This window comes from Macrosteles quadrilineatus, unplaced genomic scaffold (genome assembly GCF_028750875.1).
Source record: "Macrosteles quadrilineatus isolate MER2022 unplaced genomic scaffold, UCM_ALF_1.0 Scaffold_6__1_contigs__length_79288215, whole genome shotgun sequence".
NCBI lineage: Eukaryota > Metazoa > Arthropoda > Insecta > Hemiptera > Cicadellidae > Macrosteles > Macrosteles quadrilineatus.
Window position 1 is genome coordinate 49,245,178 of NW_026542599.1, and position 24,712 is coordinate 49,269,889.

The window sequence follows — 24,712 nt, forward strand, 5'->3', positions numbered from 1 at the left end:
CTCCAGTCGCGACGGCTCTAGCCACGCGGCTCCAGGCGCGACGGCTCTAGCCACGCGGCTCCAGTCGCGACAGCTCTAGCCACGCGGCTCCATGCGCGACGGTTCTAGCCACGCGGCTCCAGTCGCGACGGCTCTAGCCACGCGGCTCCAGGCGCTCGATAGGAATGGGTTGCATTTACTTTGCATTGTAGCAGTATTTTTTTCAGATGCGTGGCTTAGGAATTGGACCTTAGGAGTCTCCGAGTACCCTGACGACAACCACGTGACCGGTCGAAAATTATTGGATTTTTTTGTACCATGTACTGTCGTGGAAATGCTTATTCAGTGTTAGTATCGATAAATTAATAGTGTTGAAAAACATATTGAACATCCAGATGGTCTCGAAGCAACATTTGCCCTGTTAAGGTTTATTGTACGATAATGTTTGTGCGTTTGAAAAATGCTTCTACAATGTCGACAATATGTACCAATCGTAAATAGCAAACCGCTCATTGATTCATCTTTGAAAATATGCCTAAGATTTTGTTAGGTAGGCCTACTAAATACGGCACAACAATGACCTAAAAATCATTTTATGGTACAAGTTCATCCAAAACTAATATTTAAACATTTCTCCATCAATTAACACCTCATGGCCATTCAAAAACTGTACACTCCGCTCTTAGTCTTTCACTCCCATACACAATCCACAACCCTTCCAATCTTTTTCCAATCACCGTACCAGTCAACGTCATCGAAATAAAACCCAATGTGCAAATAAACACGCACGAGATCGTAAACAAGAATAACTCCGATACCTGGGCCAGTGTCGGGGACGTAAGGGATGAGGCTCGTAGCAGTGGGATGGTGAGGGGGAGGCACGCGAGAAGATAAAAATCAGCAATTAGCAAGCAGTAATTACACAGACTTGGATGGTTCAGCGGCGTCAAATATGCAGGGTATCGTGTGAAATATAGGATGGGGCTTGGAACCACCTCGGGCGCGCTGATAACCATGAGTTAACGTTCGAACGGCGGCAACATTGTGAAACATAACGGCGGGAATTGTGGTGCATGTACATTTTACACTAGGAAAATATCATTTTTATATGTGTAGAATCTGATTCAAAATCTCACAATAGACACGTTTTACATGATTTTAATATTATCTGTTTAATTAAGCACATAGGTTGGCGTTATGAATGGATCATTGTTCATTTTCGACTGAAGGCACTTTTGCAACAGACTTTTACCTTAAATTATATTTGGAAGTAGGATTTTCCATACGATGACTATTTAAAACCTTTGACAATTGATGAATGTAGACATGTCATTTACATGCTAAGCTGTAGACAGTCTTAGAATAAAAATTAATATCGTTTAATTGAGTCAATGACAAATTGCTCTGATGTTGATATCAATTTATGTCTAATATGCCGAATTTTAAAATCTGGAAGAAATTAAAGAGCATCCAATTTGTAAGCTATAGATTTTGTATAGGCCTACCAGATAAACTATCATTGTAACAAACACTAAGGTCGAAACAAGAATTTTGACAGTAGCAAACCCAATGAATTGTTCATTTAACTATATTCTGTTTGAATAACAAATTCGCTGCTGCGGGTGCATACAAATAATGGAATATGCACATTAGTATCAGAAAGTCAATGCTAAAATAACGTATATTGTAAATTGATGTTAAGCTTCAAACTGAAAAATAAAAATAAACTAGAATTTGTACAGCACAGTCTGTGAGTGGCTCGTGCAGTTGTCCTCTTTGTCCCTTAAAAATATGAGACAACTGGTTCATATATATGTCTACTTTAATACCAAACTTGAATGCTAAAACCTACGTTCATTGCTGTTGAGTCTAAAACCTTTAGCGGAACTATAGCCTCTTTAACAAATCAGTCCAACTAAAACGGGAACAACAATTAAAAGAACGAAACGACAATATTGACAGTATAAAACTATATGAGTGATTCATCTTGTGTTTGAATAAAAAAGTTGGCTACAGCTGGTCCATACAGATGGGTTGTACACATCCAAAAGTCAACGATAAGCAACTGTAAGAAATATTTAACGTGTTTTCCGGCACTTACCATAAAGTTCAAAAGACTGAATAACACTTGAAGATAGGTTAGTAAGAAATACAAGGAAATGTCACACCTGGTAGTTGTGGCGTTTACCTCAACACACACACACATGTACACTATGGTACGTTGTGGTCAGACAGCACCCAACCCTGGTTTTCACACATACCACGTGGTCGACGAGTTAATTAATACATAACTATCCCTGCATACCAGCCAGCGTCTCATCCAGCTCCGCTAATTGTATTTATGTCGATGCCGGGGAATCCGGCAAACCGCTAACGTGGCGAGCCGCTAGGGCAGAGGCCGGGGTGAAGAGGGAAATGTAGTAGGCAAATTGATGTAAGGGATTCGTCAACTAATTGTCTTTAAAAATCATTATTTGGGGATTAAAATGTAATTTATTAATTTTGAAGGCAAACCAAGGAAGCGAGGTGTTTGCAAACATATGTGGATGGTGTTCGGTTTGAGATACTAAGGCTTATAATATACAACAATCTCATAAAAAAACGTCTGACAATTTTGTTCGTTGGATTTGTAAACTTTTTATGGGTTTACAAGGTTAACTACCTCAACATAAAAGTATAAGAAAATCTAAACAGCTTTCACTAGAAACGTTTTACAAAATTTTTATACGCCGGAACCCTTCAAGCTCTGTATTATTTGGTACCTCTTAGGAAAATGCAGTTTAATCATACAATACTTAATAAACATAGCATTTACAGCTTCAAACGGCTTTGAAAATGTAAGTAATATAATAGTTATACTCTTTAGTGTCAAATATTATTTTAAAAACGAAAAAGGTTACCTAATAATCTTTAGTTATTTAAGCATTTAGTTCAGATTTTATAAATTTAATATTTTGCACATGGAAACGAAAGTTAAACGAAACAAGGATTATAAACATAATATTAATAGCTTATAACAGCTTTAAAGATAATAAATATTAAAATAAATGTTATCTTTAATGTTGCGGGAAAAAAACATTTAAAACTACAAAGGTTCATATATTTTTCATTGTATGTTTAGTTACTAAGAAAATAGTCGTTTTCATACCCTTAATTTTAATTTATATGAATATTTGTCATTAATCACATTGTATTCAGAATCATAAATTTAGTAAAACGCCTTCTTGTATTTAAAACACTGCAAAACTCTAGTTCATCAACAGTTAGGCAATCAATGGCCTAATTCAAATTAAAAATATCAAGTCAATTAACTTTTTACTTCTTGATTAATGTAGTTTAATATACGTTTTACATTTTATGACTAACTTAAGATTTTAAAAAGCATATGACATTTCACAGCTACCCAACACTACAACCTAATACTTGAATTTCATACTATTTTCCATCTGGAGGTAAAAAGATCAATTTTCATTGGCGATATTTTTTACTGTTCAGTGACATATGTAATTTTTTAGCACATTGTGCCATACATTCACCAATGCATTTGACATTTAACATTGCAAAGCTCCAGATAACGTGTTAAAGCAATTGCTGATAAGAAGTTTGACAGCGTTGTGAGCGTCTGATAGTAGTCAGCACAACAATGCTGATATTAATCAGGCTGCATTATGCTGAATCAGCTAGTTATTAGTTCGTGCAGCTTGCACGCGCTGTAATTAATTTGATAATTATACCATTGATGTGGAATAGTCAATTGAATATCCTGCGAAATAAATATCTTAAAACCATGTTAACTGGAACTCTGCCGCTCGATTTGGCGATTTTCACAATCAATATATTGAAATATTATATGTTGACTCAGCATGTACTATTGGAATTTCGGAATACAGTCGCACAGACTAGTTGTAGCTATTTTAGGAGTGCCTGTGTATACTTTTAGATTATAGGTTCGGTATGATTTTAACTGTACATAGCTGAGTCTAAATAGGATATTTCGATTTATTATGGAATGCATAGAGTAGCTGAATTTCAAAATTATAACTAAAATATATTTTTTCTTTTCCGGATTTGTTATTTCATGGTCTAGATTTACATTTGATCTTAGCCGGATTAGTGGCATCGGTGTTCTGTTGTAATTTACATTTTATTTGCTGAAACATTTTCTGTTCAAACTACTATTAGCAATTCTTTCTTCTTCGCGGGAGTAGCGGAACTTCATAGAAAATATTCCTTCATAATGCAATTAGCTGTTTTACTGCACAACGGGAATGAATGAATAATTGTTTTTAAAAACAATTCAAAAACCCTGTCTATTTATGTTTACTACTGGTTCAATCGTTTCATAAAACCTTTATATTAAACGGCAAATCACTGGAATGAAGTAAAATATCGTTTGTCCAACAACGAATGAGTTTATGATAAAACACTACAATCATTTTTGAAACCTATTGTTCATAACAGTGTTCAATCGTTGCTCTCAATAGACGAACTGCGCAATAATTAATCCACAGTGAAAAAGGGGAAATAAATTTCAACAAACGAGAAAGACTTTTACAATATTTAACCAACAATTCTGTAAGCCCGGCGCGCACTCATGAATAGATAATTTAGTTAATTCAACATTAACCGGTGTGGTCCCCTCATTTAATTATACAAATAGCGCATTTTGTTATATTAAAGGTCATTTCGTATTTGTTCGGTTTTTGTTCGTTTAATAATAAATTCCGTTCACCGTGAGGGTGACATTATTACGGGCAGCCCGTGTAAACGGGGCCATAAAATATAGGTTTATTTTAATCCGCAGTAAAGCATTAGCGCTGCGGCGATGCGTCGTTTTATAGGGCTTAACAAGGACATTACCATGAAAATGTGATTAGAAGGGCAAGTGACGGTCTGGACGTATAGCCCAGGGTCTGCAACACTGAACTTAGCACCGCAATGTTTAGAAAGCATGGTTAGAAATTCACTGTAGACGCTAGTAATGAACTAAAGTCTATCATGACAAATAATCATGACCTAGTCTAGGCTAACAATCAAACTAGGAACCTTCGCGTTTGAAAGTGAGCATTTAACCTAGACATTTTTCGGTACGCTGCAGCCAAAAAGGTTGTTTTGATACATGCGTCGAGGGCTAAAAATGTGTTTTTTACTCCTAGCGTAAAAAAATAATCTGCAGGAGTCGAGAACATTGAAAATTCGCCACATGATTTAGCGGAAGACTCCAGTCCCGATTGATTACAATATTATTTTATCGTTATCAAATTATTTTTATGTTTACTATCACGTCACGTACGTTTAACTAAAAAAATTAACGTTTTCCTTTTATTGACATTGAAACCAATTAATCGGGATTGGATGTATAATTCTTTTGGCAGAGTACCTAATTCTTGTCACTTTTAACAAATGTTACACATCAATTGCAAAACAAGTAAATAGTTTTTAGAATAGCTTGTAAGGGTAGAAAATTTACGAAATCATAGTTACGCGATTTAGTTAGCTTGAATAATGGCGCAGTATGAGGAAAAATATAGTTCATCACACGGGCCAGAAGTGTTTTGTAACACTCGCTCCTTTTCAAACATGGGCTTCTTCTAGTTTGTGTAAAAAAAGAGTCACTCTAGGCCCTATTGAGGAAATATACTACGTTACTAGCCAAGCTTCATAAGAGCTCAGTAACCCGGCTATAAAAGCAGTGAGAACTAAGTACATTTTCTTGAGTCGGTTTACAGCCCCACTTGAGGTTAGGTTTCGGTTGAATAATTAATCGCGCGATAACCAAGATAAAGGATACCAAAGAGAGCGATCTCCGCCCCAATGGACCCATCAGCCCACATCTCGTTAACCGACAACATCCAATTGAGAACATTGTAATTATCCCAACCCTTGCACGCTTTGTTTCCTCTCTTTAATTCACTGTATTACCGTCTTGCACTTACTTTTTCCGTTAAAAAATTAAAATAAACGGGGCGAAGTTTTCTAGATTGTTATTAACACTGGTTTCAACCCCAGTGTTTTTTTTCATTTAGGAGTTTGTAAATTATTTTGTGTTGTTTTTTAAACTTTTGAGAGGGTGAGAAATATGCCATTGCAAAAGGAAAGCTATGAAGACACAATGTGGTTCTATTTTAAAATACATTTTCATTAGCTTAATTTCTAATATCAATCTAAAGCGCAAGATCATGGATCCTATGTTGATAAATTTCGATATTGTTGATTTTAGGATTGTTTTGAAGTAAGTAAATTCATCAATTTGCCTAGCTATATAGCAAAAAAACGTTGAAAAAGATGTAAGATTTTTTTTCAAAACAGCCTGAACTACTTCACTTTAACATATTAGTGTTCAACTTATATTAGTGTTAATTTTTGGCGACATTACAACCGACTAAAATGCATGGTCAAATGCTAAACCTTTCTAGGGGGAACAGCTGACATAAACAAACCTGAGTAAGAAAGCTGGTATTTGTCAGCATAGTAATTCCTTTTTGTCTATGTTGTCAGTTACACCCCTGCATTTTCAGCTTTAAATAAAAAAACAAACAAACAGCATGCTTCGTTATTAATTCAAGAATTGAATTGAGTTGAAAATTGAACGAGTAGTTTTAAAAAGGTCCGAGAAAAAGAACCTGTTGAACGATTTGATTAATGTCAATTTTGTTATTTCATTTTTTTTAAGCTGTGAACCATTTTTGGACAATGATTAGAGGTGGGAGTTTTTCATCTGCAAACGTTCACTTCAGACCTTAGATACAATTTATTTTGAAGATATTATCCTTCCCTAATAAGTCTACACCATATAACTCTTAATTCTTAAACCTGACTTGATACATTGCAGTCACAAACCCGGGGTAAAGTTATTCAGTGATCTCCAATCCCCAGCCATTATACTCGTTTGCAGCAAACTGCCATTCCGATGTTAAGAGGCGGAAACAAAAGTTCGCCTTTAGAAGATTAAAAAGGGGAAGCAATTACAAGTTTGCAACTAGATTCGACTTGATGGCCCGCCAGGCTCCGTTAACTGCCCCCATAGAGTAACTCGGCGAAACGCACAGAGTATCGTCTCTGGCGGATGTCGGTGTTCATACTGTATAAAAGACAATAATAGACAAAAACACTCTCTTTTATATTAATCATCCTTATATAGTAGCCGAAGACGACTAGGGTATTTTTGCCCAGTTATTTAATAAAACAATCTGTAGAACTATTGCTTGTTTCATGGTATAGCAACCATAAGGTATGGCAAAATTATTAAATTTCCTCCTAGTAATTAAGGTACATTTAGCCGACATCAGCGCACCCAAACGTCTCTAGTACAAAGCACACATAAAACAGGCTTAGGATATACAGCTTGATGAGATTCTAATACTACTATTATACTATTGTATATTGTCACAATGACAAAAGGTGAGGAAATTAATTTTATTGGTTGGTGTTGTGAGAATGAAAGTTATATGATTATTGTATGAGGCAAAGAAACAGTCAAAATGATTATTAAAGTAAACTAGTTGTTACCCACGGGCTTCACCACGTTTGACTTCGTAAGTATTAATTGGTGAATTTATAAATGGGGTGTCTACTTCAGAATCCAATAGGCAATGGTTAAACTGAAATAAACAGAACAGAATACAGTAATACGAACAAATAATTACACCTGATTTCAATAAGGTAATAAATTGAAAGAATAACAAACTAATAAGTACAACTGAGGTACATTAGGTATATGGAAAGTTCCCATTAGAAAGGAATTACGACCTTAAAGGGCAATTCATGAAATAATGGGTTTTGCGCAAGGTTTCTTGTCATGACGAACATTTTAAGTATATGGTTTATGGGGGTATGACTTTTAGTTTTCTCCAAAGGTCATGGGTACTTTGGGATATATATATGGATATGGATAAATGATGAGAAAATATGAATAAGATGTAATATTAGCAAATTAGATTAGGAAACGGGATTTTTTTAAATTTAAGCTAATGTGGTTGATTATTTTAAATATCTTTGTCACAACTATAACTTAAGCGTTTTGCCAGTTTATATATTAAATTGTAATCTAAACCAGTACATAATAAAATGTTCATATGACAATGACTCGATGACTGAAAGCTGCTGCAACGACGAATGCCGCTAAAACTATCTTTAGGAGATTTAACAAGCTTGCAATGCAATTAGAAAATTAGTAAATTCTTTGGAAATTCATCAAATAAAAAATAACTTGCTTGAAAGTAAAAAAAAATTTGCAATTATTACATTTTTTATCTCCACGAAATATTTCAAGTATCGCGTACCATAAAAATGCACAATGCAAAAAATTACAAAAACCTACTTTTTTCCTGCATTTCCAGCCAACAATTTCACTCAGAGCCTCTAAATGCTCATAAAAATCCGTAAAGCGCATAAACTGGCGATTGACAACATTCCTGGATTTATTCAACGCCTATCACAGAACTGCACTCGATGTAGCAAAAATCTCAAATATGCATCAACACAGATTAATTCGGTTAGTTTTTGACCGGTTTTGCCAGATTAGCGTTCTCGCATTGAGGTACTGTTTGTCTCCACTATCGCGTATTTATTTTCGCCATGAAAAATAACCACTTGATTATTGACTATTGCCCACTTGTTTGTTCGTTTTAATTGAGTTTAACCGTTTGTTTTCGTCGCCCGCGGCTCGCCGACCGTTCTATTATAAATATCGCATTATTTGTTCTAGATACTGTTTTGGTTCTCTTAAAATGGAAATTAAATTGTTTCAATATTTTCAATCAGTTTTGTGCGAAACGTTCCGGTAGTTTGCTCGTTTGCGATGTTTTGTTAAATACACATTTTGTATAGCTGCTGATACAAAACCGTTAACTTTATGCCCTTAACATATTAAAAACTCTGAGAACAGTATTATACTTATATTTAAAATAGAAGCTATTTAGAATATCCTATCATAACAATAGTGTGATGATTTCAATGTTTATTTTATTCTCTACAAGTTCATGAGATTTGTATATAACATCTTTAACATGGGAATGTAACGTATATTTTTTAGTATTGCTTTTGTTTCCATCAATTTTTTTACATATTTGCAATTGGGGAGTGAGCTGACCAGTGAAAAAGTGCGGGTTCGAATCCCTCCAATCTCAAATTGTATCAATGTGATAATGCCACGATCCTCTAGGACTAGACTGAAGTAATGTGTAAAACAGTTCCGGGCTAGAACTTAGCGTTCTAGGATTTGAAGGTGGGACAAAATAAAAAAACCCGACTGTCAATGTTTCCAGTTTACTTATAGTACATGCATGAGTCGTTTAAGATCATATTGAAGAAAACGAGTCTGTCTTTAAAAAATCTGACCATGCAAATTTGCATCTACAAATTCCTCTGAAACTAGATTTTTCGCCTTCTAACCGTTATTTAAATGCATGTCTCCGTTAGGCGTGACAAAACTAAAGCGCGGACTCGACTGGAAGATGAGAGTTGGTAAACAAATGTCTGTCCCTTATCACCAGCCTCCACAAAGTTGTGTTATCTCTCACTCGCATTGCCTCCAACCATATATCTCCTCAGCAGTCTGATGTTCCACTCAATCAGAATTATCACAAAACAAACTTTGTTCGTGTCAGACTTTCCAAACCGTACAAATTGCTTAATATCGCTTATAACCTTAGTTTTAATAAATTTAGATAAAAAATGTCGGTTAATTAATGCTCATTAGAATGTAGATAATTATCTTTAATCCGTGGAAGCAAATGGTTGATCTCATGAGATTCCAAAATATAGATCTTTAAAGTACGATTGCGGACCGATTGGTTGTAATATCACTGTTTATGCGCTTTGAACATAATTTTTAACTTTTAACACGTGTTGATGACCAAAAAACCATTAGGCCTACATATAAAAACATACTAGAGGTCGTCCAGTGGTCGAAAAATCGAAAAAAATATATAATGTACAGACTTCTCTATTTTTCATCCTAAACTGTAAATAAAACATGTGATTGGAATGTCTTCCATTTGTTTTGATTTACTGTTTATATTTTGTTGTTATTTCGTCACCAGCATGACAACCCAAAAAGCCAATGTTGATTTTTAAAAAATTTTAATTCATTTTTGTGCTTATTTTTTAGCCTATTTTAATTTATGAAGGATTTAATTTATTTTTTATTTATTTATTTAATTTATTTCTGTACATCTACAAAAAAATATCTTTCTAACAGTATGTGTAAATTTTTTCTGCATTTCACACGAGCTGAGGAAAAAGTTTTAAAGAAACATGCTTTCCTATTAATATATAGATTATGAAAAAAGTTTGCAAACTCATACTGTATCTTCTGCGTATCGCCAATGTAAAGGAACAGTGTACAATTTACCCAATAATATTGACGGAGTTGATCAAAATCTAAACTCTAGATTAAACAATCGAACAAATAAAATCTCAGTTGGCCAAATAAATGCTGTTTGTTTTATTTGTAAACTCCTCAGCTGCTATCAAAGCTTCAATAACGCCGAATTTAAAAGCCAATAATCCAAATTGGATGACAAAACGTCAACAGTTTTCAATACACGCCTCTTCATCCGCCATTCAGAAGGCTGTGCACGACAAAAGATTTAATTAATGGCCACTGCCTTCCTGATTGTTGCTAATTTCTGCGATCGCCACTGCCTCGTCAATGTCATCCCCATTGTCCTCTTGAAATTTTTCCACCCGATTTTACGTCAATACGTCAATCACGTTGAATTAAAAATTGTTTTATGAAAAATGATGTGTAAACACCTTTATATGTTTTGATACTGCAGGGATACAGCTGTTTAAATTCATTTAACGATTGAATTGGTTATACATGAACAACTTGTTTACAGCAATACTATGGCTGGACCATTTACAATTTTTAAATTGGTTTCTACGCTTTTTGAGGCATTTTCCGCGCTTGCAAATCATTAAACATTAGTTAAACATAAAATTTAAATACAAAATTTCCATAGGGCTACGAAGAAGCTTTTCCGATGATAATGTTTGTTGTCAATTTACTGACTGTTCAAACTACGAATTACTCGAATAAGGAGTAAATTAATCTTAATAAATTTCCTTTAAGGTCTAATTATTATGTGTATGCGCTTCACCAGCCTTCTCTTTCACAGTTGCGTCCATAGATCTGTAGCTTCGCCTAGTATACAATGTTCGAATCCGCCAAACTGTAGTAAGATTTTGTAATATAATGTCAGAATGGGGAAGATGAAAGCCTTTCTCAAATCATATACCACCCTATCTTAGAAAAGTAATGATATTTTATTTGTTCCAAATGTTATCATCGCGTCACTACCTTTAACATTCAACTTTTAATAGACAATTCTGTTAATGGAACCGATGGATCTTATTGAGTTGTAACGCTGTTGCATAATTATTTTAACACTTATCCCTCACTCAACTTCGGTTTACAATTTTTACTCTGTGTGTAGACGTCAAATAAATCTGGTAATTGAAAATCTCTTTGATTTAGCGTTTGTGACCTTTTTTTGGTTGTCGTCAATGTTTTTGATTACTGTACACACGTTTTTCAATTAGTAATAATTTATGTATAGCCCGTCTCAGGATGGTGTGTACGTAGGTAAAGGGATAAGGGAAAGCTCCCAACACTCTAATTACCATTATATGTTCATCACCCATCGCTATTTGAAACAATCTATTTAATCTAGATCTAGACTAAGCCACTTCAATATCAAGACTTAAACAGACGTGTAATACTGAGTGAGGCAACTTTGTAACTGAACTAAACTGCAAACTCAAGGTTATAACAAATATTTTCAATAGCTCACATTTAAGATGTGCACCATCAAATGCATGTTCCTACCAAACATTTCAACCAAAGTAGCAAGAAACGCAAATGACGTCAGCAAACACAACGTACACAATGCGACCAATGATGTCACGGCAGATACTCATATGTTTTCTGTATCGATCAGCTGTGGTATTAATCAGCTGGTATCAAGCTGCAATACTAACGAGGCACCGTAAACTCCCTTATCTGCCTCACCCTCGATTATACGGCAAATATCGGAACCCCCGATACTGCTGATACAACGATCGATCCGACATTCGCATTTGCATCGTATCTGATTCAATTCGCACATTTTCTTTCATTGCCCAGTTAAATGGTAGGTGTCGGCGGTTGATTATTTCCAACGGCTCGTCATTGTGTGGTTTGTTGAGTTTTAGTGATGAAAAGTTTGTAATAGTTTTTACGTTAGGCTTACTATGTTGAGTTTTGATTCAGATGAATGTTTTATGCTTTGGTTGGTGGTACATTGACTAATCGTTTTAAACAAATTAATTAATTCACGTTGAACTTGAGATATACATGTCAATTACCGATATAGCGTATTCTATGTATTTGAACCACGTATTGAACAGAAAGCGGGATGGATCAGAAACATAAATAAATGACGTAACTGGCCCGAATCCTATACTAGTAACATTAACAAATGGGACAGACAGTTCCATTTCAGCAATATTAAATAATGTTTACTTAGTTAACTAGGTAACAGAAAATAGAATTTCGACCAACTTAGTGTTTTTGTAAAAGTACAAGATATGTAAAAACCATTACGGCCCAAATAAATAAGCCAACATTAGTAATAATTGAACGTAAGGGAAAAAATATGGATGAAAATATATTAACCGCTCCCCACTGTGCGTAATCAATTGATTCTTTACGATTAACTGTGTATCACATATTAATAAAGTTAAAGAAATATTGTTCTAAAAAAAAGATTAATCAACAAATTAATTTTATCTGAAATAAAAAAAACAAAAACGAGGGAAGAGCGTGGATGGCCTACTGCGGTAAGTGAAGGCTGAGCTCAGATGATGTCTTTAGGCGGGGGTCTGTCGTCTCCCCCCACTGTGCCCCCCTAATGGGGCCCTCGGGGCTCACTGATCAATGGCCACTGTCCGGTGACAAATTTGAATCTAGTGAGTGTCTTAAGCAGCTGGTCGGGTCATGAATCTGGCTTATAGAGTGGACTCGATGTATGTGCATAATCCTCAAAGAGATACATGTGACCAGTATGCTTAGTATGATAGGTAAAGTAGGCAGTGAATTGCAATTACATGAATTGAATTGCTATTTTATAAAGATTCTAGTTTATGTTGCTTACATTCAAAGAGAAAGTTCATGCTGCACACAAACCAACTTCGATGCAATTTCCATGTAGAGGTCCATGTATTTCAAACGACAACTATTTTACGTAAGTAATTATTTTCATAAATAACACAACAGACTTATTTATAAACGTCAACTAGCCCCTTTTTAGCTTAATGCCAGGCTATTGAAGTCTCTACCTCAATTAATTGTGTTAAGCAAACTTTAAAGTCTTCAATGAATAACAGTAAGACTCTGGGCTGAATTTTTGAGGATAGAGTTCTTTTGAAGTATTTATAATAGCTTTAGGATGAAAAAGCTACACGTGTTGGCAGGATAGGTCAAAACAAGATCTGTTCGATTAAGGATTACTTTTATAATAATATTTATATCCGCTCGTTCTAGACTGCTGATTTTCAACCTACAATCGTTCATTACACTTTGTGCTGCAACAAAAATTTGCATTGCTAATTTGGCAAGCTAGAGGATTTATAGAATTTGTCACAATGTTCGTAATGTTATAGATTAATTTTAAGAACATCATTTACTTGGGAACGTTAGTGAGGTAGCCCAGATAAACTCAGTGACAGCTAAACGTTACTTGTGATTGCATACAAGCGCATCAATTATAATTTTGATGCAATATACAGACAAAAATACAGAAAGTGAAATTTGCCACATTTATTTTGTTCTGCCGGTGTAACATGGCTGCTGTTACAGGTCGCTAATGTCGCCGATTTGTTTTTGCAAATGACCGTTTGCTCATTCACCCGGCTAATTGTTGCAATTAATCCGTATCAGATACAAATTAGTAACTCTAACTACCCAAGTGCTGTTTTATTTTAATTGGCCGATTGAATTTAAAACCTGACAGATGTCAATGCTCGTTTTGTGGTGCATTTGGACCACTAACGATCGTTTTAACAAATAAAACTACAGATTTGGAAATGTTTTCACAATACTCTGTAGCCTGTGTCTCTGAGCATCTGGTTATTTAGGTTTGATGTAGAGTGCCAATTGCTATTAAGATAGATTCTAATTCATAGTTATTTAGATAGCGAGCAAAGTAAACTCCATGTTCTGTGGAGTTTTATTTGCAAAGTTGTAAAGTTACAGCCCCTATAAAAACTTAAATTATTATCATTATTTTTTATCAAGTGAACAACTGAAATTCTTGATTTACTTGTCAAATCTACATCCATTATTTTACCATTGAAGCGGTATTTTATAATCAATTCAATTCATTTTTTTGTGTAGGTGAAATAGTCTTAAGCTGTATTTTGGAATTGTTTTACTATTGGTTTTAACGGTTCGTCGTATAAACTCATAAATCTCAGTTAGGTTGGAAATATAGATATTTAAGAAAGTAAAACAATATTTGGAGTTAAATAGCCGATTTATTTACTACAGTGACATAAACATCACTTATTATATTTTGAAATTAATTTTTATCACAACAAAAACCTTTTACTATAATGCACCGTACAAAGTGTTATAATAATTTCTTTACCTATATTATCTCCTAAAACAACTACTTTACTAAACCAGTCGCTAAATGAATGAGCTTTAAATAACTGCCCTACTCCATTACACAGTTTGATCGAGCGAGTCCCAGCTCACCTAGGCAATGTTTTATCAAGCCAGTTTTTGGAGTGACGAGCGGACTCCGGGGTATTGTAATTTGTAATGTGTATCCTCACTGATCACTGACCACATTACTTACTGATCGATACTCACTAATCACTGATCACATTACTTACTGATCGATACTCACTGATTACTGATCACATTACTTACTGATCGATACTCACTGATTACTGATCACATTACTTACTGATCGATACTCACTGATTACTGATCACATTACTTACTGATCGATACTCACTGATTACTGATCACATTACTTACTGATCGATACTCACTGTTCATTACTTACTGTTTGATACTCACTAATCACTGATCACATTAATTACTGATCGATACTCACTGATTACTGATCACATTACTTACTGATCGATACTCACTGATTACTGATCACATTACTCACTGATCGATACTCACTGATTACTGATCACATTACTTACTGATCGATACTCACTGATAACTGATCACATTACTTACTGATCGATACTCACTGTTCATTACTTACTGATCGAGACTCACTCATCACTGACCACTGATCACATTACTTACTGAACGATACTCACTGATCATTACCTACTGATCATCACTGATCGAGTCTCACTTATCACTGATCAAATTACTTACTGATCGAGACTTACTGATCACATTACTTGCTGATCGATACATGACTAACCGAACAATGTTTAAGCTAACTTGTTCATTTCGTGGCTTTCGATCTTGCAGAAGTGCTTAAACTATTCTCTGACGTATCTCTAGGTCTTGCCTCTGGGAAAACGAATAAATAACCAATCAATATTTTGTATATCAGTCATTCCACCAGGAGTGATTATCAAAGGCCACAATCATTGACTATTTGACACACAGTATGTACTGCAACTTCGTGTCATATCTACATGACGGATCATCTCTCATTTTCCATATCAAACTCCAATAATCGCGTCTATCCATCATAGTGCAAAAACGTTTGGTTAGTGTCAGAGTTTACGAAAATTCCATTTACCTAGTCTTGATGGCGTGTTGAGTGTTATGAATCGGTTGAGCCTATAGTTCTCTGGGGAGCGAGCTGGTCTAGTAGTGGTAGAGCACGGGGCTGCGTAGCCAGAGGTTCTGGGATCAAATCCCGCCAATCACCAATGGGTTTTATCCATGTGATAATGCCGTGAACCGATTGAATCTCGTGAATCTCTCATACGTGAAGTATGTGTAAAACAGTTCCAGGCTATAGATTAGCGCTCTAGGATGTGAAGGTGGGACAAAAAAATTACTATTTCTGATGACTAGTCAATAATTACTTAACACTGTCTACGTTGACAATTCTCACTGTTTGTTAATCACTCCTTACTAACACTTATTGATCACAATCAATGATCACTGTTTGCTGATCACCGACTATTGGTAATTAATATTCGATCATAGGACGAGCTCATATATGTAAACGTAGTGATCAGACCACTATCAACACATACCATCGATCAAGCAAATTGTATCGTCCAACCTAAATCAAATTATTCACTTTGTTGATAGTCTTTATTTTCAAATATAAAATAGTACTTTGTAAACTCAAAAGTACTCCACGAATACTACAGAGATCCTAAAGTACGTTTGTGGAAACAACGTGGCAACAGGGTAGGTATAAAGGTAAACTGCAGGACGCGGCCGCAGCGTTAGTCGTAACCGGGATTTACCGATATATGTGCCAGATTAGCGGCACAACGCAGACAATTTGTTGTCCAAATCCGCCGGATGAAGACGAAACGGTGGACAAATCATGTTTATGGTCTCCCCCTCCTGGAAACGAGAAAAGTATGGAGCGGGCCAGATGTTGCCGCGATTTGTTACTTTGATACACTGACTGAGTCTTGTACGTGTTACGGCGTCAGATATAAAGTGTTGTTATTGCTGTGTTTACAAATTCCTACGTGGTTGAAGGAGTTAAGGTTTTGTTTGGTTACTTGTAAACAGCTTTAAATATTTTCCAAACACTCTTTTTTAGAATTGTGTTATGTGGCCGACCGCGTGACATTTTTATGAATTCAATGCAAGGTAGTATATTTCAACACTAGGGCCTAAAGTTAATATTTTTAGCGAGGGTTAAATAACACTTTTTGCCCGTGTGGTGAACTATATTTTTCGTCATATTGCATTATTAATTAACAAACTAATCTAGAAAAAAAAATAATTGTTATGTAAAGATAACCTTTCAAAACGACTTCGTTTTAAATTCTGCTAATGCAAATAAGCAGCTGTTTAGTAAGTCATTCAATCATTTACGATTGTGTCTATTACGATTGTGTTACAGTACATTATACCCTCGATATGACGAGCAATGGAAAACAATAGGCTAAAACCTTTCTAAAACCTTACCTAAATCAATCGATAAATAATTTCGATCGAGACGATTACCACAATCGAAATTTACAAAAATAATTGTACGAAATTTACTGCCGAGAGACTAAAAATGATTGTTTCCTTGTGGTTCACTCTCATATAATGTCATGATACAGTTTATCCAAATATAAATAAAATTTATCTTTCAATACTTGATACGTAAAACCTTTGAATCCGGTGAACAGCAGAATGCAGAAATTAAGCCTCTTTTTGTAAACGAAAAGTAAAACTATGTTATTCCTTCATGGCGAGGATCTTAATAAACTTGATAAATAAAAATGATTGGATGGCCAAACAGAAAAACTAATATTATCAAATTGAATTGAAGCTAAATTTAGCTTCATAACTCGTAAACTAAATACACCTTTTATTTAATTTTTATGAAAATACATGAGAAAACGTGTTTGTTTACAATGAATAGCCACGTTACCAGAAGTGTCATCACAGGTGCAGTATCAATGATCAATTACGAAATCACGCATTAGTGAAAACCAAACTTAAATAACATCTTTCATCGAGACAAGTTAAAAATCGAATTAAACCTTAAATCGCGTTAAACTCGAACACAAAAAGTTAGTGAAACCTCTCAAAGAAATAAACATTAAAAATGAATACCGCCCGTGGCGTAGAGTCAGGACTCTAAAACTTTGCAAAGATAAGATTCTTTAATACGATTCAACGAAGAACGTAAGTCAAAGGGATTTAACTCGACTCAAAGATGTTTCCATGGGAAGGTGGATTGTAATGTTCCTGCAAGTTTTATTGTTGGCCTCGGGGGGAAAACGATCTTGCGGTCTTAGAAAAGTTCATTATGAAATATTACTTTTGATAAACCGATTCCTTAGGATCGTTTGGAATTTTAAGAATGGGGTGATTATGGTGTGTAATAGATGTACCGGTGTATTAGGACTGACTTTCAATCCATACTGATCCTTTGGGTGGAGTTAGGATTATGAAATAAAAGGATTTATATTAACTTAAGCGAAATCGACAAACAAACTATCGTTGTTCTATTCTACAGGGCGATTCAAAAAGGACTTGCAAAAGGAAGTGTGCGAGATTTCAACTCCCTAGCACATCTAGAAGTGGGTGTATCGCACTCCTTCCACGTCAAAAAAGCCCTACTTTCAAAATTTTGTAATTTTCTCTCAAATTTTTTACGGTTTTCACAACTTTTTTTATACTTAATAATTATTTTCCCCAAATCCAACGGAAGTCACATAGAACATCTTTAAGGTAAAAATACTTGAAGTGTTTTCCTTTAAAACAACACCAAAACCAGCTCTGTACCTTGTTTAATGAGATTTATATGAATTTTTAAAGTTGTAAAGTCCTTTTTGAATCACCCTGTATTATAGCTGTTTTCAGAATGTCTCGTGTCATATTTCGTGTAAGTCCCTCATCAGGGATTATTAACATTTCGTTCGATATACCTCTTCAGTGGACTACAATTGCATAAACACTTCAAAAATGTCCGACCGCAGCACTGGCAAACACAATAGTAGCAGAAACATAATTTAAAAGCGTAAACACAAGAGCAGTTCCTTTGAAAGACAATTTGCTTACAACAGAGTCAAAATCTTCAATTTCAATCTCCAAACTGTATAAGGTGGAGCAATGAACACTGATTTGAGAGCAGTAAATGGGCTCTTGCTGGAAAAAGACTATCACTGCGTCAGGGATTTTTTGACACTACAGTATTGTAAATATAAAAAAAAAAATACCGTGGAAAATTCTACAACTACACTGTATTAGGGTATTGTAATTTCACAGGATAATTTTTGTTCTATGGGTTCAACGTTTGACGCTATTATACAGGCATTTCTGTGCTAAGGTTTGATTCACTGTCTTGTAGCGCCGCGCGGTCCAAGGTATGCAATATGGATACCGCTCTCGTGAAGTATGACTAGTTTGTACGGCGCTGATCTAAAACATTTTTAACGAGCATTAAATTTACCATGGAAGCAAAGCTATATTTTTGAATTTCTTCCCTACCGTATTACCTCTAACTTATAATATTACATTATCTAATGGCCATTGTTATGTTCATTTCCAATTCCATCCTAGGATTAGGCCACACCCTTTACACCCCGATAAGTTAAAAATGATATAATAACGATATTTTGTATTCAACCTATCATATTGTGTGTTTTTTTATCTGTAAAACATATTTTTTCAGGAGGAAAGGTTTAATTTAATTAAAACTTTGATATTTCATTTCAATAATATTTGAAATTTAAGCATTACATCCTTAACAAAAATAAAAGGTTTATTTGCATTACCTTAAAAACCAGATTAAGTTATAATTAACCCTAGTTTAAGTAACACCAAGTTAAATGATACCGATGGCCAAAGTAACTTATTTCTTGCATGTTGTCTGTCTGTAGACTTGGGTTGCATAAGACAACTTCAACAATTGACATTGTATTAAATTCCATGTTTACGTAAATTTATTTTTAAGACCAAATCGATTGAATCTCCTTCAATTACACCACAATTTGCCAAAGTAAGGAATACTAACGGTCACCACATTCACAAAAGTTGGACGAATCTTTGCATTTTGAATGTACATCTCTTGGGGAAAAAATACAATTTGCAAACAAAAACACCATAATTACTCCGGTCACAGAATAACCACAGTCTGTGGACCCACATATCTATCTCAGCCCATTTCACCGTTACGCAGTGTCCGAAGGCAAAAAAGAATACAAATCGCGCGTTCGTTTCACGCTCCGTTTATTCGATGGTAATTTTTTAACGCGTCCAAAGTTATTTACAGCTACCTGGCGACATGATTGGATTTTCCCTCTCGATTTGGACTGGACTTTGCCAAGCAGTGGGCTGAAATATGGGGCACACACCCCCTCACTCTATCTCTATATATCTCCCTCTCTCTTTCGCTCGGCCAACTCCCCCCCCCCCCACGTGTTTAATTGTCACAAAACTGCCGTGTTCATTTGGACAAACAGCGATCTCGGCATAAATTGTTTTATTCATTCGTTTGCACCGGTTTATCTAATTTTTACCACTTTGCTTTTTTAAAGGGGCCCCGGCGCAAAAAATTACAACACTTTGTTCGTGATTTTCCACCTCTCCGGACTCTGCGGGGGGAGACAATCGGATTGTGTGACACACTGTTTCCCATTTAAATTGTTGTGTTTATGGACCGTTTGTAATTTATTAGTTAATTTTGGATTGTTGCTTTTCGTATTTATATTATAATCTGTATTAATTTGTCTTACAAGCTCACAATAGGGTTGTTTCTTCGTAATACACATTTCACCCGATGTTTCAATCTTGTTTTGGAGGTAACGAAAAAAAATCATAATAAATAATAGAATGCAGAGTGCGTCAAAATACGTAGCCTATTATAAATAATCACATAAACTAGGAAATACAGTACTTCATTCCTTTGCTACCCCAGAAATAATGAGACAATTTTGTTCCATACCAAAAAACACGTTCAAAATCAAGTAAAAAAAAAAATGGTTTAATCCATGGATTAGTCTACAATATATGAATAGGACTTCTTCAAAATGTTTTTGAAGTTTTCACAGAATCACTATTGTATTATGATAATTTCTGTTGCTTTATTTTCGGAAGATCAAATTGACCCAATTTATTTGGGTTAAAAACGCCTCGTAAACTCGGTAAAGTTCTTCTAAGTCATAAGAGCTATTAGACGAAATTTGTAATTTTCCATTATTATATTACTTTACGGACGAAAATCACCCTAAGCAATAGAAAATAACAAAACAAGCTACTTCGGTAAATATAAATGTGTAAACTCAAACACTACCGCTCAATCTAAAGCTTTTCTAATCAAGGTAAAAGTTGTATAATTTCCTTTATTAGTAAAACAAACAAAAAAAACTACCTGCTGCTCTCTCTAGTTTTCAAGATACTTATTTACTTATTTACTGCCGTGGCTCCACAAATCTCAGTTGATTCTTCGCCTCGTGTACCAGCCTTTTCCATTCTTCTCTGTCCTCTGCCAAGTCGACATTTGCACCCATTGTCCTGATGTCGTTCAATACTTGGTCAGTCCATCTTAATTTCGGTCTTACCAATGGAAGTTTACCTCCAGGTGAAGATCTCCAAACTTCATACAGTCTTGTTCCTTTCTCTCTTCTTAGCACATGCCTCCAACTTAACCTTCTTCCTTCAACTATTGCAAATATATCCGGGTCGGTGTATAGTGATCTTAGCTCTATTTTCCCTTTCCTCCACATTTGTCCCTCCTGCACTGGTCCAAATATTTTTCTTAGGGCTTCATTTTCAAACATCATGAGTCGGTTTCATTTTTCTTGGACACTACCCATGTTTCACTACCATATAACAGAATAGGTTGAATTATTGTCTTATATAACTGTATTTTGGTTCTGTGAGATAATACTTTAGATGAGATCAACTTCTTGAAGGCTCGCCAACACTTATTGACATTTGATAACTTAGTATATCTTCGTCTTCTGAGTTTCTACTATTTACAGTTACCCCTAAATATTTGAAACTTTCTGTACAATTTATAGTTCAGTTCTTTATTTGTTTGTTTCAAGATAAGCGTAAGAAAATTTTATTTTTAAAATAATAAAAAAACAACCATTTCCTGCTCATTCAAAAGTTAAAATTAGACAGATTTTTATTAATCCTCCAGAATAATAAGGCTATACAATTTCCTCTGTTAAATACACTAACATGTTAACTTCCAATACATGATTGACAACACACAGTGCCAGGCAAGACTGTCCTGAGGCGGGCCTTTGTCATCTTGCCTGGCTTTGACATGCATATTCCGCTCGGCCAACCTCAAACAGCTGTTAACCGTGTTTTCTTCCGTTTAACCTAACCTCAAAGTAACGTCTTGTTATCCACTTTACCCGGTCCGCTGAATAATGTAGTAACCCTTGGGACCACAAAGGGTTAGGGATGTTTATGGGTTGGCATAACTTTGTCAACCGTCGCTCAATGTCCGGTAGGACCTTGGTCAAAATATACTCAGGTGGTTGAAATCATCGGAAAAACAATACAAGAACAATATTTCAATGAAACTGTTGAAACGCCAACAGAAAACCAACTTTATTCTGTTCTTACCACAATTGTGAAAACTAACCGTTACAAATAAATTGAGGCAGTTGCCAATCAATTTTGTAGCATCCAAATAACTTTACCGAAGAATCTTTAATCTTGGTGAACTCCACGTTTAATTTATAAACATATCTTTAAATTGAATAGCTATTTATTTATGTATAAAATTAACAATTTTCGTAGTCAAAGAATTAAATCAAATTAACAAATAAAACGTTTAAAATGTATCTGGCATACAGTGCAGCGAATAAATTAAAACAAGTTGTTTATATTGTAAGGACTATTAAATGTGTAGTTATGAAAACAAGCCTCGTTCGTAACGAGTCTAAGCCTATTTAGGCACCTTGCAAAATCTGAAGAACTTATGAGACCGAGACAAAAATTAATGTATGTTAAAGTGTTTTGGCTCTCGATAATGTTTAGTTTAATTTATAGTATTATTACTGGCTAAGAAATGTCATAATATGTAGTTTATTACAAGCATTTGTATACATTTAAATTGATTTGTATGTTCATTATTTTATAGAAAAGTGAAATATATATATAATTTTAAAGAACAGTCGCGTATTTTAGAGTACCAATTCTTTAAATGCAAACAGGAAATTACTCACACTTAATAATACAATCAGCCCTGAAACCAAAATACCAAATATTTCTAAAATAAATTATGACCTAAAAGTTAACCCGTTTGAACAATTTCCCCAACACACATCGCCACAAGTTTCTCGCTCTTCAGTGGCTATTTCGTTATCACAGCCTCCCTCGATAGCATTGTTTAAGGGTTTGTTTGCGCCTGGTATCGCCCTTATCGCCAAATACGACCCATATATAACACCCCCCACTTAGCCCGGCTAACTTACCATTAATTCTTACATTTTCCCAACTTTTTCAATAATCCCCGAGTGCAGTTGTTTAGGGTGGATTTATTTACTCCTGAGTTACGGTCGGTCCATTTAGATAAGTCAAACTGCTTTTCTTCAAGATAAATTGGATTAGCGGAGTTTAACTGGGAACTATTGTTTTATGGGTTCATTTTGTCGGGTTGTTAGGTGAGGTAGTTTTTTAGCACGATGTTTGGTTTTCTTTGATATATGGGTATTTTCAAAAATGTTTCAATTTCCTTGCGCTTTATCCTATAGGCGTTTCTAATACACACCGGTTAGATGCAGTTCATATTTTTAAGGTAGAGCTATAAAAGAGAGCCTCTTTCTAATCCATGAGTGGGTAACGAACACATTTTTCATCAACTGTATACTAAAAATGCTGGTATTCAACAAAATGTATTTTAATAAATTGCTGGAATAAAGAACCAACAAGTCATTATCATGAATCTTTGAGATGGGGATGCCACCTAGGTGCGTATTTTTACCCAAGTATGAGTGAAGGATGAGTGTAGAATGTAATGTAGTGAGATGTCTTTGTAGCTTTTACTGACCAAGATCAGCTGTCTAATTAGTCAGCACCATTTATTAAAATCCCATTGACCAAGGAAAGCTGGGCCCAGTTCTGAACCATCAAAATGCTACTGACCTAACACAGACCCGAAGGGTGTACAGTCAGTGAGAATGTGGTCGCATCAGTTATTTAAATATTGTTGTTCGCTCTTCTCTTCCATAAAACGCACACTCTGGTGTATTTGTGTCGTAAAACGATTCCTACATCTCTATCTTATTTCAAATGATTACAAGAATGCCACGTAGTAAAGCAAGGTGATCCCATAACCTCAAACTAAACTAGAAATTGAGGGTTTCAAAGAGGATGAAAAGTTATCCAATACGTTTCATCCGTTTTGAACTATTAGAAAATATGATCTAATACATGTGAAAATTAGCCAGGGTAGACTGTATTATGTCAAATTTGTGTCCGTAGATTGTTTAAAAACTTGCGTGAGGCTTACAGCATGCGACTAAACCAAAGCTGTTAGCAGTAAAAGATTTTTGTCAAAATATAAAAAAAACATAACATCCCCAAAACTTTATGAACGGAAAATATGAAAATTTGTTACCTCCTTTAAGTAATTTTATTTTGGCCAAAAAGTTCCGTGACGTCAGTATAATTATGAACGTAAGTGCACAGGACAGATTGCAACAAATTACACATTCGCACGAGGAGTGTTTTTGACAGCAGGTAATTATAAGCCACAGCCGATCATTGCAAAAATGTTGCCTTCGTAATTAATGACGTTTGTTTTTGTCCGCCATAATTATATTCCTAATTTCCCCGCTAGATTCAAAACTGCCAACGCCAAACTGTAAGTTTAATTAATCACGTGATTATTTGTAGCCAATTCACTCGTGTGCAAGCCCATTCGTCTCTCTGTGATTTGGGAAAAATATCAATTGAATTTGAACGCTGTAATTAGGCTGTGAATAATGTAATAGTTTGGATGGTGACACGCAGAAATGTGAACCTGTCAAATATTGGCGCGGTCGCGTTGCTACATTTTTGTGTTAATTATTAATGTAGGTGGTTACGTCAACTGCACGCCGCACG

The 24,712-nt window shown here is 35.0% G+C and overlaps 1 protein-coding gene across 1 annotated transcript in view; it reads left to right on the forward strand.

Annotated features, from left to right (window-relative positions):
• LOC128997517 (LIM domain only protein 3-like) overlaps positions 1-24,712 on the forward strand; it is an 85,397-nt gene that overhangs the window by 13,271 nt on the left and 47,414 nt on the right. The window lies entirely within an intron of this gene.